Consider the following 14,026-nt stretch of genomic DNA (forward strand, 5'->3'; position numbering starts at 1 on the left):
CGTAGTCTTCGACGGTAGCCTGAGCCGGTGATGGTGAGTCGGTGACGCCCTTGGTGTTGTTTCCTTCATGAAGGCATCATTGACAATGTGGAGTTTTGGCGGCGTGGCGCAGCGGGATCTCGTCGACGGATGTGTGATGATTGACGCGTGTACGAAGGTGGCGTTGTCTGGCGCCGTGGTGGCGTCGACGGCAGACCTGACAGTCAGTGCGTCAGTACCTAATCTGTAGATGGATCGGTGAAAGATGGTGGCGGCGGCCTCTAAGAGTATGCCAGACCGGTGAGTGCCTCGCGGCTTGGTTGGGCCCTTCGGATTTAGATGTTAGGCCTTGATGGGAGGTCTGTTTGGCATCGTCCAGATGCAGAGGCCGGGGGTCATCCTCCTTTTGAAAAAAAAATAGTGCTGGAAGGAGAAGAATGACATGGAGGGCTCCGGTTCAGGGTCACATAAAGATAATGGTGGACATAGCAGTCTCACGAAATGGCAGGAACGAACTCGGTCTCTTTCAGGGAGCTTCGGTTGTTATAATTCAGGATTTGGTCCATCCAGAAACTCTAGAGGCAATTGCCTTCAACGAAGCACTTGTATTAGCGGCTCATTTATATACCCTGAAGGTTCATGTTGCTACTGATTGTTTGTGAACGGTGAATCATTTGAAGGGACCATATATGGGAGCAAGCTCTGGTGTCATTGATGGTATCAAGGAGAAGATGAAAGATTTTGAAGGAGTACATGTTGAGCTGAGCATGAAAAGAGAGAGATGAATTGGGAGGCTCATAATCTTGCAAAAGCTTCTATAACTCTAGATTTGGGTCGCCAACTTTGGCTTTTGAAGCCACCTGATTTCGTTTGTATCGAACTTTTTGTGTAGATTGAATAAAATAGTGTTACACCCCTCCAAAAAAAACATAACAAAACAGAGGCCATATAATGCAGCCCGATATTAAAACAGAGACAGGCTCTGGTGAGAGGCGATGCTGGACACACAGGGTCACGAGGGACACAGGTGAGACATAACTAAATCTCATCTAGATGAGGTTTAGCAAATCGGAAAAGAAATAGAGTCTGAGAATGGCGTTTTGAAGGCCGAGCTCCATGGAGGCCTTTATTTTCGAAAAATTCAAATTCAAATTTTAATGTTTCAAAAAATTCTGAAAAAAATATGCGTATATGTAAGGATGTAACCCACATGTGTGTAAAATTTTATGATGCAATCCATTGAAATGTGACTTGTACAAAAAAGATAAATTCATGACCAGGGAGGATAAATAGTATCATGTGTTAAACAGCCCCAGATTTGTCTTTTTTACACAGCCCTCATTTCAAGGTATTTTTCCCTAAAAATTTACACATATGTGTGTTATGCCTTCATGTATATCTGTACTTTTTTCAGATTTTTTTGAAATGTAAAAATATGAATTTCGATGAATTTTGAATTTTGAATTTAGAGGCCTCCAGTAAGCTTGGTCACCAAAAGCAATTTCCGAGTCTAAGATATCCAATATAACAGTATAGTTATATGCATGCAAATAAAGCTCCACCGTTTAATCGGTCCAATCTAGAGTAATGGTCATGCATGCATGCATGCAAGATGCAAGAATAAGATCACGCATCACAAGCCGTGCATAGCAAAGGGTTTGAGGAACCATTCTCTGATAAAGGAACCAAGAACAATGCCGTGCCACATATAGAGAAGCTCCAGAACTAAAAGAGAAGGAAAATTCAATCCTGAGACAAGTTGTGTCTGAGTAACCTCTCTAACCTAGAGTATAAGACAAGCATGCATGTAAGATAGACCGACCACCGCCGCTAGTCATGCATAGCATAGCTTAGCTTCTCCTCATGCCAGTCCACCACCCGAACATGGCTTGTTTATCTTCCCAAATTTCATAGAGCGACGGGTTCGTGTCCTGGTCGAGACTCTCGTCCATGCGGCGGAGGTACTGGTGCTTGAACACCGCAGGGTTGCCGGCGAAGCACTCGCGCAGCGCCGCCGTAGCGTTGACCTACGCCTCCACGTCCACCACGCGCTTGTCGACCAACACGTCGGGGATTAACGCTTCGGGATCGGAGCGACCACGGCACTCGTCCATGGCCTTGTTGAAGTCGTCGAAGCACCAACCGTTGATCACGTGATGGATGACGATCCACTTGTCGCTGCTCGCGGCGCACCCCAACCCCAAGCCCGGCCGGCTGGCTTATAACTAGCTAGGGTTAACAACGAGATCGGTCGATTGATCAATCGATATCTGGCTTTATAAATAGCTAACGCATATAGGTTTGTGTTCTTTTCTTTTCTTGTTCCAAATCCGTGTCAACACGCTCAAAAAAATAAATTGTGTCAACCTCGATCACGCTCGGTCTCCATCGCACCGTCGATCCCAATAACACGCAACGCATATTCCCGGGACATCATTTTTCTGACCCGTATCGGTAGCTAGCTCTTTTTTGATTCCAACAAGATCTATATTTTTTGAAAAGAGGCGCTTTATTATTACTTAAAAGATTTAAGTATTACACCCAGCCTCTGCATAACTAAGATGCACACAGCCAAAAATGATCCTCTCACATAAAATAAAAATAAAAGGCGAATTACAACGAAACATGTAGAGTCCGTATAACGCCTAAGGTGGAGGGGGGCCAATCCTTAGATCATGCTGCCACCCATGTTGGGTAAAAGTATCCCTCGTCGTAGCCTCCAATCGTGTACACACCTCTGTAAACATACCTCGATTCTCCACGCGTTGTAGAGAGGACCATAAAAAAGTCCCAGTACATCTATAGATAACCTGCAACAGAGAAGTACTTTTATCGTTAAAAACCTTATCATTTTTACATAGCAAAAGCGACCAAATAACGGCAAGCGCTCCCACCCTGAGAAGAGTTCTAAACCTGTGATCAATCCCATGTAACCAGTTGCCAAATACATTAGCAATACTACAGGGAGGATACAAGCCAGAAGCTATTTGGATGACTGATCATATAGAACGAGCCAATTTGCATTGGAAGAATAAATGTTTTATTGTCTTCTCATGGTGACAAAAGACACATTGCGGGCTTCCATGCCAATTCCTCTTAATAAGGTTAGTCAAGATACCATGCAAAGATCTTATTCTTAAGAGGTATCTTCATCTTCCAGATCTTCTTGTTATTAACAACTGGCACATTAGACTGGATTAACACTCTATACATAGAATCCACTGAGAATTGTCCATTCCCATGGAGGTTCCATCAAAATACATCAGACCCATGTGACAATTACACCGTGGACAACCGTTGGAGCAGGATGTTCCACGATTGGAGTCTGGGTCCAATTAACTCTCTTCTGAACGTCACATTTGGCGGAAATGATTCCATTACCGTGGCGATAGTATCACCTTTGTGGCGCACAATGTTGTATAGAGCCGGATATTGTTCCTGGAGTGTGGCATTTCTTAGCCACTTGTCCTCCCAGAATCTAATTTCCGAGCCGTCCTTAATCCAGAAGGATCCATAGCAGAAGAAATATTTCTTTGTAGCCATTAGACCCGCCCAAAAGTGGGAATCCCAGGCTTCCAATACACTTGGAATACCGCCTTAGAACCCACATATTTCCTTTATAGGAGGGTTTGCCATACACCATATTCCGTTAGTAATTTAAACAACCATTTGCCGAGGAGGGCCCTATTCTTAACCTCAAGGTCATGAATGCCCAACCCGCCTTGGTCTCTGGGACGACAAACCACACTCCATTTAGCCAGTCGATATTTCTTTCTCTCGCTATCTCCTTGCCAAAAGAATCTTGATCGGAAGTAATCCAATCTATGTAAAACTCTTTTCGGTAACTGGAAGAAGAAAATCATATATAGTACTATATTACTAAGTACTGAATTTATGAGGACCAATCTGCCACGCAGAGACAGCAGTTTACCTTTCCAACTATTAAGACTTTTTTGCAGTCTCTCCTCGACGTGTTTCCATTCAACATTTGTGAGTCTCTGATAATGTATCGGTATCCCCAAATATGTGATCGGAAACTGACCCAACCCGCATCCGAACAGTTCAGCGTATAGGTGGGCCTCGTCTTGAGCCTCGCCAAAGCAAAACAATTCACTTTTATGAAAATTGATCTTAAGATCCGAGAGTTGCTCGAATGCTGATAAAATCAGTTTCAGATTTTTCGCTTTCTCGAGGTCATGATCCATGAAGAGAATCGTATCATCGGCATATTGAAGTATAAAGAGACCACCATCAACTAGATGATTTACTATCCCATCAATTTGGCCATCAACCTTGGCACGCTCAATCATGACCGCTAGCATATCCGCCACTATATTGAATAGCATGGGCGATACCGAGTCACCTTGTGGCAATCCCTTCTTCATTTGGAAATAGTGTCCAATGTCATCATTGACCTTAATGGCAACACTACCTCCAGAAACGAAGCTGTGGATCATAGCGCGCCACTCTGCAGAAAATCCTTTCATTCTGAGAGTCTGTTGAAGAAAAGGCCACTTGACTTTGTCATAAGCCTTTTCAAAGTCGATTTTGAGTACCACCCCATTTAACTTTTTCTAGTGTAATTCATGGACTGTTTCATGAAGGATAACAACTCCATCTAGGATGTGTCTGCCTTGCATAAAAGCCGTCTGTGAAGGCCGAACCACATGTTCAGCAACCAAATTTAGCCTAATAGTCGCAACCTTCGTGAATATTTTAAAACTAACATTAAGGAGGCAAATAGGTCTATATTGTTGTATCCGTTCAGCCTCATTAACCTTAGGTAATAAAATAATCTCACCGAAGTTTAAGCGAAACAATTCTAGTTGGCCAGCATGTAGGTCGGTAAACAAAGTAGGAGATCCGGTTTGATGACTTCCCAGAATTTCTGATAGAACTCAGCGGGAAAACCATCCGGACCCGGGGCTTTGTTATGCTCCATTAGGAATACCGCCTTTCTAACTTCCTCCTCGGAGTATGGGGCTGTTAGAAGGTTGTTTTCCTCATCAGAGACCTGTGCGACGTCATTTGTTCGGGTCTCATCCATCGAGAAGTTTCCTTCCTCTGGGGCTCTGAACAGATTTTTATAATAATTAGTGATATAAGATTTAAGTTGCTCATGCCCCTCAATCACTCCCTCATCCTGTTGTAGGGAACGAATAACTTTCTTCCGGTGTCTGCCACTCGCGACTCCATGGAAATATCTAGTATTCGAATCACCTTTCAGGATAAACTGAGAGTTAGAATGTTGGTATCATTTGAGTTCCTCTTTCACGCAACATGTTAGCTATCTGTGCATTCAAATGATTCTTGATCTCGATTTCATGCTCAGATAGAGGTCTAACCTCTGCCAAAACATGATCTATATAGAAGCAAAATAAGTGAATCTACGCTCTAATATATGTCTGTGTACATCCGTATGTAGTCCGCATTGAAATATTTAAAAGGGGTTTATATTTAGAAACGGAGGGAGTATAATATTTTCAATAGACACGATTTTTATGGATACTTCTAGGCGTCTGCCGACTGGTCGGTCGTCACAGGCGGTGTTCGATCAAGCCATCCAGCCGCATTGGATGCGTTCGCCTTCTCGCATCTGCGCTGTCTCTCGTCACCACGCCGCACGCGGGACTTTGTCTGTCACCACGCGGGGCGCAACTCCGGCAAGAGCAGCACCCCCCGTCGTTGACGCACTGACCCAGCTCGCAACACCGGCGAGGTCACCATGCAGTACCCGGCATTGCCGCTTGCAGCATGGCGGCCCTCTAGTCACCATGCCCACCACCGCCACACACAACATCGCCGTCCCAACTGGTTCATAGCAAGCACGCACAGGCTCGCAACACCGCCGGCCACTGCTTGTAGCTCCGGTGGCCGATGATCGCAGCACCATGCACCGCTGCTCGCAGCTCTGATGGCCGACACCCGCAACACCACGCACCATCAGTCGCAACACTTGGCGGCACCGGTCTGGTGTGGACTTTCGTATCACCTGGCAGCACCTACACAAACCCACCTCCTCCCGGCAACACCCTCTACTACTACCCTCTACGGTGCTCCTCGCCACCGTCCCCCTTGCAGTCATGACTGGCAGCACAACGTGGGGTGTCCCCTTTGCAACACCGCTGACTCCTTGCAGCACTACCGCACCCTATTGTTGAAGCACCCAGGATGATCTTGAGTTAATTGGTTGATAAAATTGTGTATCGCCTCCGTACTTGGAGGGTGTCCATTATGGCGAAGGCTTATCGGCTCACCTTGGTCAAGTTGTCGGTCTGAGCCACCATTCCCCTCTACCAGCTGGTGGACCTAGGCTTGAACTAGAAACCTTTAAGAAGATCACAAAAATCCATCATGGTTTCTGCTATGTGGGTAGGGCGGCCACTGCAACACTAACTTGCCCCTCCGCTTGGGGGGCTTAGGTGGTTTGGACCTTGGCAAGGCATCGACCAGCCTCAAGGTCCACTAATTGTGGAGGATGCACATTGAACCCATCCACCCCTGGAGCGGTCTAGATCGACAATGTTCCCATGATGAACGTGAGGTGTTCCCCACATCTACCAATATGGTGGTTGGCAACAGAGCATTTTCTTTTTCTGGGAGGAACGGTCGCTTGACAATCTCCTCATTTTTGAGTTTCCGCCTGAGCCACTGCTTCTAGTCTCATGGTCCACTAGGATGCGGTATACTGTTAGAGTTGACCGTCATTGGATCTTGGACATTATAGAATCCAACCTAGAAGTCGCGTGGGTTCCTCTAAGGGTCAAGTTCTTCGCGTTGTTGGCATGTTAAGACTGATGATGAACTGCTGAGCGGCTAGCGGAAAGAGGCCTGCAGAATATGCCTAACTGTGTTTTCTGGTACTAGTTAGAGGAGACCATGACACATCTCATCACTAGGTTCTCATTTTTACGACGCACTGGCAACATGTGCTCTCATGGATATGATAGACGACAAACCCTGCTGCAAGAGAGGACTTCGTGCGACGGTAGGAAACATGCATTGGAAGCATCGCAACGCTCTCATGTTTGATGATGCTTAGGTCAGACTATCTAGACTCCTCGACAAGATAAGGATGAGAGAGTGGAAACGGGAGGTCTAGTTGCGTTGCTACCTGATGGGACCATGTCTAAGATTTAGGAGGTGTTTGTTTCGATGAGTGGTAATCTCTACTCCTAATGTCTTAGTTGGTAGTCTCCGTTCCGGGTTTATTTTCGTCCCACCACTTTCGTCCGGTTTTTTTCGTCCGGTTTAATTTCGTTGGTTATTTTTCGTCGAGTTATTTTCCGTCTCGCCTCTCTGTCTCCGACCGATTTTTTTATCATTCAGCCCGCACCCACGAGACGCTCCTCTCCTCCCTCTCCTATGCGCTCGATCCCCTCTCACGCCTAGGGTTCGTAGAGGTTGCGCCGCCACCGCTCGGCTCGGCCTCCTCCTTCCCTTCCCACCCCCCACCTCCAGCCACACCCGTCCGACCACCTGCCGGATCCCGCGCCGCCACGCCTGCATCGCTCCGGTCTTCTCCCACAACTCGCGCATCGCAACGGCGCTCGCGCCCGCGCGGTCTCCTCCATGACCTGTCTCCCTTGCGGCGGCGGCGGCACACATGACGCATCCGACGGCGAGCTCCACAGGTCAACGCATCCTCTCTTCTCTCCCATGGAAGTCCCTCCCCTCTCACATCTCTCTCTCTCTCTGCGAGCGGTGGCGGCCGGCTGCGCGACAGGTCGATCTGGTCACGCCTTCCCACCATCGACCTCGCCGTCATTGAAGCACGCCACCACGCCGCCGCTCTTCTGTCTCTCCCTGCTCGCCTCCCGCGGCCAAGGAGCGCCCCAACCTCGCCATGTCGCTCGTGTGGCTCCCATGGTGCCGCCCCACATAGCTCCTTGCTGAGCGCTGCAGGTCATGATGCCCGCCGATTTGATCTGCACAGCCACTCAATCCTCGGAACTCCCGATCGACGGCAACTCGACCGAGGGCTGGGGTGAGAAGACTTCGACAATGCAGACGAGGAAGATCACGTCATGGACGATTGTCTCAGCTAGGGTCCTTTGTTGTGGCACCGTTGACCCCGTGCTGCGGGCCGGCGAGGTCGTTGAACTTGCCGAAGGCATCACCAAGCTTCTATCTCTAGGTTAGATTCAGGCACCTGTAATCTATGTGCATCATATTGCTCATCGTTAGTTCGGTTGTGCCATTCGTTTCGATTACTGTATGCCTGAATACCTAGCTTAATTAGAGCTCACAACCGCAGTAATCATCCATTTATGCTGCTTAAACAGTTTCTCATGTGCTCTCTAATTTAGTGCATACACATTTTGACTGAGTGGCGGAGATATAGAGAAATTGTTTGATTTTGGTGCACCAATCCTTGTCAGAAAATTGAGAAGTCATGGCATAGTCAAATCTGAACAAGCCGTGTGGAGCTTCGCCATGAGTCTGCGCATGAATTTGGGAATGGACGGATGTCACTCCGAAAAAGTCAGAGAATATTTTCAATGCGCAGCAGGACAAGAGAAAAGAAGAGAAGCAAAGAGAGGTGGGTTATCGCTCCTACATTGCTTACATGAACATTTTGGTTTTTTTAGAAAGAAGGCATAGACCCGACATTAAATTAATGACACCCTGAAAAATAGAAAAGGCAAAAGAAACACGATACAAGGTACATGGTGCTGTAGGACCAGCTTACAAGACATGAAACAAACCATGCAATATAAAAATATAACAGAGTGGATTTTCTACTCCCAGATGCACCTACACCATCCATGAACAGTAAATTCAAAAGAAAATGAAAAACAGAATAAAAAAATATGAAATTTTGAGACATGAAATTAGATCAAAAGTTTTAGCATCTTGCAAATTTTTCACCACGAAATAACATTCATGGTGAAAAATGAGGCGTAAGTAGATTCACTCATTTTGCTTCGTAAGTAGTCCATATTGAAATCTATATAAAGACTTCTATTTAGGAACGGAGGGAGTACAAAAGAAACGCCTCTTGATCGTCGAAGTCCTCAGCGACGAAGCGAAACACCAATGAGGCGTAAGTAGATGATGAACACATAGCAAGCACTGCGCAGGAGTGAGATCACGTCAAGCAATATTGATTTGTTTGATTTGATGAATATTCTACCATTTGAAATAAATCTGAATGTTATTGTTTATTATTCTTATGGAGTGTTTGGAAGTGTGAGCATGTAGTATAAGAGTACCTTATCCGTTCAGCGGGGTGCTCCAACTTTTGATGCTGGCGAAGCTTTTGCAATGATGGCTGCATCCTCCATCATTTGTTAGTCTCCGTTGGAGGTTTAATTAAACTGAAGTAAATATGCTAGATTCTTTTGTCAATAAAAACAGGACTGCCTAGTTTGCTTGTCAGGACCAAGATCTCTAGCTATCAATGAAATTTTCATAGTAGTTTTTGTTGCCTTTGTGTAACCCTGATAGCAGCTTCTTGGAAGGTTCAGATGTGTGGCAAAGGATTTCAATTTTCCTGCTTACACAAAGGAAACTCGAGGAAGGTTCAGATTTCTCATGCTTGGTTCTGTGCTCTCAGGGTTACATAGACAAAAATGCCTCCTATTTACACAAAGGCAACTCGAGGAAGGTCCAGATTTCTCATGACTGCTTCTTCGGCATTTCATGCCTGTGCCATCTTATTAGAAAATGTAGTTTGTTTTATAGCTGATGATGCTTGATGCTTTCATCGATTAGTAAATGCTCAGCTTTAGCTCATAAACTACATGGCAAAAGCTAATTCCGATGGGTCTGATGCAAATAATTTTCATCTTTAGACATGCCTTTAGTTGATTATTTAATCCTTTTATAAGAATCTATTTAGCTTTGTATTGTTGCAGTTTCATTATATATCCACTTACCAATGCATCTAAAGATTCAACAATGTAGAATCCAGCATCAGTCTTGGGACTACAAATTGTTTCTTCATTCCTCCGTGTTGCACTGTAGGTGATAAGGGGTCGAGGTCGTATGTTCGTCGTGGCATCAATACAGTAATACACTTCACTTTCCTTTTCCTTTTCCCTTTTTCTGTTCTTGCATTTATTTCTTCTTCGCGGACCTCTCTGTCTACTGCTTTAATATGGTTCTGATTGGTGCCCTGCATCTTCCAAGATATATGGATTTTGGTCGAGGTAGTCATCACATAAGTAAAATGCTATCAACCTCTCAATTTCTGAATGGATTTGTTAAATTGCCTTTCTCTTCTTTGATCACATACCTGATTTGTTTGTTGTCCTTGAAGCAAATACCATGACATGAGCTTGAAGATTTCAAAGATACAGAAGGTTGACAGAAAGAGGATACACTGATTTCAGCTGCGGACATTGAGCTGAGTCTCTCCCTAATAGGTAACTCACCTTTCAACATATTCATTGCAGAAGCAGAAACAATGGGATACATGACCTGCATACTTGCATTCTGACATGTTTTTGCTCGTGCCGTAAAATTGGAATGATGTCCATGCTGTTAACCTCTACAACTTACCCACACTTCAGATAACCCAAGGTCTGGAACCCCAACAATTTTAGTACGTAGCAAATGTAACTTCTTCTCTAACAAAAATAATAATGAGAGGCATGTTACAGTTAGTTTTACCCTGAGAATTGATCATCATTCTGTAACCTTAAGACAAACATATAACTTGTGACATATTCATGCAGATGTGTGCTTTGCAAATCGACTGACCTTTTTTGTCTTCTGTGAATAGATGTTGAATGCTAATATAAATCTGCAATATGTCTCAGCAAAAATGTGCACTTCATAATTTGTCTTTCAATGGTGCATAGTTCAATTTTGTCTTCCTAATTTATACAGTATCAGCTCATATGCCGATTTATCTCATAAATAAGTATTCACTCTTACAACACCACCATGCATGTTTTCTACACTTCTGCAGCAGTCCATCTTTCAATTTTGATTTGCATAACCATGCATATATAGTGTATTGAAGCAGCAAATGGCATTTACCATGCTGCTAAAATAAGCATCAAAATTGAAGAGTGTATTGAACCAGTGGGAGAAGTTAATGTTCCACGGAATTGCTAATCCCGTCTCCAAGGTTTAATGTTTGTTATTGACCTAAGAGAAATGGGTTCTGCATCTCTGATGTGATGTATTTCTAACAAACAGTGGCAAAATGCACGGGTAATTACTCTTATATAGTTTGATGCTTGAAAAGTTGTAGAGTCGGCGCCTCTCATTGAAGTGTACATGATGTAATAAGAACAAAAAATAAAGAAGCATCTTGAGTACCATGCCCAGATACAGTGTTAATGCCCACAGCTCTATTTTGTTCCATTAGAAATACAATTATATTTTGTTACATTCAGGTAGTGTTATATCATGCACGTGTGTTACAGGTGTTTCTCTCTACTTTGTGCTCTAGATTTGTTTCCCTACAATATGGCAGATTAATGTATATTCTTCTGAAGTCATAGTACATTCATGGTCTGTATATATGTTTGTATGCTGCAAACCTGAGTCCGGTAGGCAGTGGCTGATTTCTTCATTTGCTATCTTTATATTCTTCAAAGCAATTTGATTTCTTATCTTGCACCTGTGATGAACCTACAATCTAGAGCACAAGGAAACTATAGATAATTTGTTCTATTGCCTCTGTGAACTTAAGTTATGGCTTTTAAAAGTATTTAAACACCATGTCTTTTATATGGATGTCTACCTTTTCCAAAAGAATTGATATTCTATTTGGTGTAATTCAGGAACAACTGAGTTATCAAACATAATATAGGATGCAAAAATAGAAGTGTATGAGCATGTAGTGTATAATTCGGAAGATTAGGGGAATGTATTGACAAGTGACAATCGTATTTCCTTGCGTCCTCGATGCTGCTTCCTTAGCTCACATAGTAGTTCTTTTAATACGTACCGTACTCGATTTGATTGGCAGGCTTCAGGTAATTTGTGTTTGTGTGGTAACATCAGCGGACCTGTACTGCTACGAATTACATCACGGACTATGTGTTACTTTATTAATTGTAGTTTCTTTGTTCAGTTAGTTCTCTGGAAAAAACCACTTCTTCTCCCGATGTATATGTTTTTTTTTGTGAATTCCCGATGTATATGTTTAATACTAATCTTCCAAAGATTGTTGTAAGAAATAACTATATTTACTATCTTATCTCATCAGTGGGCTAATTCTATAAAAGAACTAATAAGGAGATTTCTTAGCAGTACTGTATATGTTTGGAGCAGTGAGATAATTTTATCCTATATGACTTTCTTTCTCTTGCCTTTCCTGATTTCGTTTTCCCCTCCATTTTTTTCAGGTTTCAAAGTTTGGCCGCAGCTAGCTTGATTTGGAGACATTTCCTGTTAGGAGTTAAACTTTGGTTTGGAGGCATCGAGCTTTGGCTGTAACTAGCTTTGTTACTTGGTATACCTCTGTCAGCATTCACGTAAACACTATCTACCACATTGTTTAATATGGGGTTTACTCTGGTGCCACGTGTACTATATTGCTAGATTTAACTTTAATCTATGAGTTGCTTCGTATCTATTTCGGCATAAATGTTTCATCATACTAGGATTTAATTGGTGATCTTACTTTTGTTGCCTTTTGGTGACTATGAAATATATTGCATTTTCATGGAAGCAGGAGCCGGGTAGTTGTTGAGCGGGTTGTGGGAGAGGCGGTCGGCGAGCGCGGGCTAGACGGGAAGGTGATGCCTGCGATGGCGACCATGCCGGCGGGCAGGGCAAGGTTGATTGTGTCCATCATGGTGTTTCCGAGGGAGAGCGAGGCATCTGCCATCGCGCATCTGAAGAAGTCGATGCTCGGGGCGAGGTTGACCACCATGGCCGGCGTGAAAGCGGACGGACTTAAAGGCCGGTGACAGGTTTGCCGTCGTCACACTGTCTCTCAACTTGGCGGAGAGGCGAAAGGAGAGTTGTGGCACCATGAACACCTCGACGCCTGCTGCTGTGACCACGACCAGGCCATTGTGTTTGTAATAAAGATACTAATTGTATACATATCCCCCAGCTTCAAAAACATTAGATAAATATCCAACTTATTATTGAAAAATCTTGATTCAAGATAAATGGAACCTTTCCTATATACAATGAGCTTATTATTTGAAGGTTGCATTGATTGTGCTATTATTGCTGAAATAAGAGGCTTACGTGAATTTGTCAATCTTTGTATACCTTGTAATAGTGATTGTCAATCTTTATGTAGCTTGTAATATTGACTGTCAATCTTTGTGTACCTTATAATAGTGACACATGGATGCGTGAAGTTGACTGGTACTCCCTCCGTAAAGAAATATAAGAGCGTTTAGATTCACTACTTTAGTGATCGAAACACTCTTATATTTCTTCTTTAGAGAGAGAGAGAGTACTAATACTACTTAAAAATGGATGATATATATTCAGTTATGAGTTCTTGGGTGGTGGTGGCGATCGATTTGGTTAGTTAAAGACATACGAAGATTGCCAGAAGGAAAAGAGTGAAGAGAATTTATATTCGTCGTTGCATGATGAAATCTGAATGTAACCATGCTTAACCCGTATTTCTAAATTGGAAGAATAGTTTGATCAACGTGCTCATATTTTTATTATTCCGTGGCAACGCATGGGAATTCGGCTTTTGCCCGTAGCAACGCACGGGCTTTCTACTAGTGTAAACGTAAAGGGGAACTGATTACACACTGTAACAACACTGGACAAACCCCATTATGTTTGGTTCTAAAGTGTAAAGGAAACACGTACATCCTTGATCTGCAGGAGGAGGTTGTCGTAGGAGGAATAGATTGATCTGGGAGTAAATTGCATAAAACCACCACTTTGAGGGCTAGGTTTGCGAAAATCACTAGGATACAATTTCTCTGCAGAAGGCACCACCTCTTGCATAATTCTTTTGCAAAAACCACTGATCGGCGGATCTGGGTCGTTTAAGAGCGTTTATGACAAATGGGTCCCGTTTTCTGCTTACGTGGCATAATTGTTTAGGTTTAATGCAAAAAAGCCCTCCTACATTCTCCCCACTACATCTCAGGCCCTCCAA

General features: G+C 43.7%; 1 long non-coding RNA gene across 3 annotated transcripts; it reads left to right on the plus strand.

Moving 5' to 3' along the window:
* The first annotated feature begins 9,595 nt into the window (after window positions 1-9,595).
* On the plus strand, window positions 9,596-13,156 carry LOC109748900 (uncharacterized). Of its 3 annotated transcripts, XR_012189976.1 has the most exons (5): window positions 9,596-9,992; window positions 10,244-10,349; window positions 11,387-11,486; window positions 12,288-12,416; window positions 12,617-13,156. It is a non-coding gene; the product is annotated as an uncharacterized lncRNA (long non-coding RNA). The 3 variants fall into 3 exon arrangements; XR_012189975.1 differs by lacking the exon at window positions 11,387-11,486 and having other exon boundaries at window positions 9,596-10,133; XR_012189974.1 differs by lacking the exon at window positions 11,387-11,486.
* Window positions 13,157-14,026: the final 870 nt, after the last annotated feature.

The sequence above is a fragment of the Aegilops tauschii genome, chromosome 7 (genome assembly GCF_002575655.3).
Source record: "Aegilops tauschii subsp. strangulata cultivar AL8/78 chromosome 7, Aet v6.0, whole genome shotgun sequence".
Taxonomy (NCBI): domain Eukaryota; kingdom Viridiplantae; phylum Streptophyta; class Magnoliopsida; order Poales; family Poaceae; genus Aegilops; species Aegilops tauschii.